Below are 4,902 nucleotides of genomic sequence, written 5' to 3'. Positions count from 1 at the left end.
TGCTCAGAAGATTTTAACCTTGGCTTTAAATTTCTGAAACGAAAATAGCTAGAACATATATGTCTCAATTGAGACCAAGTCTAAGCCAAGTAAGAAATAAGCAGAGCTACCCAATTAGATATGAGCTTTAGATAAAGCAATGGGGAAAGCCTTGGCTGCAATAATTTTTCGTAATCGGTCTTTCTGAATGGTGCAATATGTTGACCGATATGCTTTGTGACAATCTGATTGCTAACAGATAAATTACCCTTCTTCATTGGTCTCTCAATATTTCTTATGAAAATTTTTCTAATATATGTATCAACAACTAAGTCATGACCAAATCTGAAAATAGGTAAATTAATTGCTAGACATACCTCTTCAAATATGTTGGGAGAGCATGATGGTGGTGTGACTTGAAGAATATCTTGCTCCGCCTTCGGATAGCTCCCCAGCGCCTTGTCATCATCTTTTTCTTGATTTCGTGCATCATTAGTTTCAAGATCTTCGTCCACCAAACTTTCTTCGGTTGTTCTTGAATCTCATCAATTTCTATGGCACGAAACTCATAGGGCAGGAAGTAGGTTCCATTAACTTCAGAAAAATCAAGTATGGTTGTCTTGCTATACTTTTCATGCCCTTTCTCAACAATGTTTGCCTCTTTGGAATTGATGGATTCGGAATATATATAACTTGATTCGGCTTTTTCAACCGAAGCACTTTTAGTTTCCGAATCATCATTCTTTTCACCGGTTATATCAATTGGCAAGGCTTCTTTTCTTTGAGCTAATTCCCTATCAATTCTCTCTTGGCGAAGTACTTGCACCCTATCGCGCAAAGCTTTAACTCCCCTCTCAATTTCAGCTCGCTCTAGTGTAGTTTGCCCCCCAATGCTTTTATGATTTTTCGGCAATGAACTGTTAGTGTTGCCGAAATTTTGCAACTGTGTAGGGGTGTATAATACGTTGCGGTACTAGGTGGAGGTATATGCACTTCTGTATAACGATATGCTCTCTCGCCAATTCTATCGATTGATGAAGTTTCATCTTCTTGCAAAACTCTAGCCTTTATTGCAGCATAATCAGGAAACAACCCCTTTTCATATTGTTCAAGGCAAAGAGCACTAATCCTCTTGTTTTGTGACAAACTCTTTTTTAATGCAGCCACATCCGCTTCTGGAAGAGATTGCTCCGCAATACTTTCAGATTCTTTCGGCAATGATTTGCGAGTGTTGCCGAAATTCTCAAATTGCGTAGAGTATGCATTATATGCTACATTATTTGATGACGGCACATGTGTTCCTGTAAAAATTTCACTTATTCGGCTATGACCATGAAGATGCGGGGCCGAATTATGAACATCTATAGTTGCATACGGTGCTGAAAAATTACTAGCATGAGGTGTAGCATATGATGGTTGAGAGTAACTGGCCGAATAGCTAGTAGTAGCATGACCAATTCTTCCATCCATCGGCAAGGTTGGATTCACATATTGCAAATTAGTTGCCGATGGATAAAAAGGTGAAACACTTTCTTGTATGCTATTGGAAATTTTAAAATGAGGTGTTTCAAATTGATTAACCAAACCCATCATGTTGTTCATCGGCATATGGATTTGTGGGGTTGCCGATGCATGAGAGTTTGGATACATATGTTGTACGTTACTAAAATCATAAGAATTTAAAGCATGAAGATTGTTTTGCATCGGTCCTTGCGCATAATTAGATGCATGAATGATAAAACTAGGGCTAGACGATACATTATGCTCATTAGGTGATCCAGCAACAACATATGGATTATTTGCATCTACAAAGGGGAATTGGGTATTCATATTACCTTTGTAGATTGCAGCAACTTGATGACGATCTCTTCGTAGCAAGAACGGGCTGGAGGCCATTCAAAGCTTCGTCCCCAGCGCAGTCGCCAAAAAGTGTATTCGCACACGAACACCTCACCGTGTACCTCCAACGCTGAGGGTGATGCACCGCAGCTCACGTCGAAGGAGATCCGTCCGGAAGCGCGGTACGCAAGCAATCCGGCGGATGCTTTTCAGGACCCGAAACCCCACGCGCCCAGGAGGGACCCCGTCTGGACGTGTGGCGGCTATGGGCTACCCTAGGTCGGTTCGCCCGCCCCTAGAGCCTCGAGGATCTCTGCCCTTCAACACGAAGAACGAACGAAGAACGAGAGAGAAAGAACAAGGGAGGGATGTAAAACAAGGGTAAAAAGTAGATGTGTTTTGCGATTGTGTGTTGTTTAATCGGCCATCACCCCTTAGATATATAAGAGGCGGCTGGACTTCCCATGCAAGGAAAAGGCTTGGATTCACGTCCAAAACCTTAGTCAAATTCGGATTGGTTTTATCTGAAGTTTCCAAAACTGTTCGGTTTAAACTGGCTGCACCTTGCGGGTCTTTTTTGTGGTGATAAACGATCTCGGATGGAAACAAGCCCAAAAGCAATCTTGACTGTTTCGACGACACGAACAACTTTCATGTTGAACGTTTTTTGATCAGAAGTCATCTTGAGGTTCAAATCGGTCGCGCAAAACAGGCTATTTCTCGCGCTACCCATCAGACATGTGTCTGGTGGGGCGCGCCACATCTCGCCTCGTGACAGGGCTGCACTCTGATTGCTCTAATTTTTGCATACGAACTCGGATTTGGACGATTTTTATATCAAAATCGATTGTTTCGACGAGACGAAGACAAGCCGTGTAGATCATTTTTCCAGTTGAGATCGTCTTAGAGGCTTAATAGGCCAAACTGTTCTCTGAATATAAGATCTTAATACTTTGAGCATAGTTTCGGCCTTCGAGATGAAATCGGACGGCGATGACCCAAACTTCAAAGATGTTCATGTCAAGAATACAGAACTTTTTCATGTAGATCACTTCTCCATTTGAGGCCATCTTAAATAAGTTCTTGACCGTGCCAAAATCTGGTGTCAACAATCCCTGAAATTGATATCCTTTGTAATCCAGGTCGATTTTCGCTGAAAACTCGTTAGGGCTTCGGGATTGCTTATGTCACATGGGAATGAGCGAGTGGGAATTCTTGAAATTCGTGTGCCCATCACCCATGCAACATGAAGCTACTGTGTGATCCTCCTTCGCTCTAGTGCCATGTAAGCAATCACAAACAAATTTTATGAGAAAAATGGTCGGGATTGACCGGGATTAGAAAGGACAAGGTGCCAGTTTCAGGGATTTTGAGGTCAGGGTTTGGTCTAGACAGCTAACATGAATTCAATGTTTATTTCAGATTTTTCTCATATTTTTTATGTTGTAGTAGTAACACAAATTCATCATAGTACACAATTGTAGATCCAAATTCAAAACATAGTATGGTAAAATGGAAAATTCATTGATGATAAAGAAGATGGGCTGAATTTAAGGACGAAATGCCTATATGTTATCACATGCCATCAAAACAGCGATCCATTACAAATATGTGATTTGTTTACCATGTCGAAGCTATTTGGAGACATGCCACTGATATGTCACCGTCGCATCTGTAGTTTCTAATTGTTTCATACCATTATCCTACTACTTCCACATACTTTTGACCAAAATTTATATGGTTTTTTGGACTAACATATTAATCCAGTGCCCAGTGCCGGTTCTTGTTTGTTACATGTCTTTTGTTTCGCAGAAAAAATATATCAAATGAAGTCCAAACGCGAGAATTTTTTATACTGCGCTCTGCGCACTAGTAGAAGACACACCGTTCATGTTATGGTAAGCCCATGTCAGGGTGGCCTTTTTAAAATTTCGTTTTTTATTTTTTGTTTTCCTTTTCCGTCTTTGTTTTTCTTAATTTAAATAATTTGGGACTTTAAGAAAGTTCCAAACATTAAAAAATAAATTTTGAAATAGAATATTGGATAATTCATAAATGTGGATGGATTCAGAAAATATTCGTAATTTTTAAAAATGTTCGCATATTCAAAAAAGTTTGCACTTTTGAAAACAAATGTTCGGGAAATCAAAAAATGTTGATGATTTCTTAAAAAAGATCTTGTATTAAAAAATATTAATGAAATTGAATAAAATTTCGCCAATTCATAAAGTGTTCATGAATTGAAAAGTACCCTAGAAATTAAAAAAAAATCAGTGACGTATAAAATAGTTTATTGATTCATAAAATGCTCACAAATTCAAAAAAATGATCATGCATTTCAAAAGTGTTCATTAAATCAAAATAATGTTTGTGAATTTCCAAAATTGTTCCACCTATTTTCAAAAAAATGTTCGTCAATTATAGAAATATTCACAATTTAAACAAAATGTTTGCAAATCGTATAAAATGTCCATGAATACAATTCCTTTTTCATGATTTTAGAAAATGTTCGAAAATCTGTAAAAATCTGCATGAATCTGAAAATTGTTCACAATTTCAGATATGTTCACAAGTTTAAAAATGTACATGATTTTTAAAAATTGTTCACAATTTCACGAAAATGAGAATGAGTGTATCTCGATGATGCAGCAAAATATGGTCATAACGATTGAGGATTATGATTTTTTTTTCCGTTACAACGTATGGGCCGTTTTGCTAGTCTGGATTATAAAACATGCCCACAATCGATTGTGGTTCTGATTCGGTCAATTACCGGAGCGGGTCGGAAGGGTGCAATTACACGTGTGTAGTGCACACGCGCACCATGCATGCACGTACAAGCGTGGGGCTGCTCGATGGATGGATGTATCTATATTCTCGTAGCATCATCATGTTCCATATGCATGGAGTGAGATGCTCTTTGGTTTGCTCATTGGTTCATCCAAATATGCATGTGCAGCAGGTGATGTCGCATTTGTTCATGTGCATAACCTAATTAATGATGCCCTTGGGCTGTGGTCATAGCAAACAGAAGGCAATTAGTAAGGGCATTTTCAAGGCTGACACGTAAATTCTTTCCCGTAT

This window comes from Triticum dicoccoides, chromosome 2A (genome assembly GCF_002162155.2).
Source record: "Triticum dicoccoides isolate Atlit2015 ecotype Zavitan chromosome 2A, WEW_v2.0, whole genome shotgun sequence".
Taxonomy (NCBI): domain Eukaryota; kingdom Viridiplantae; phylum Streptophyta; class Magnoliopsida; order Poales; family Poaceae; genus Triticum; species Triticum dicoccoides.
Note: the sequence above shows the minus strand (reverse complement) of the source record.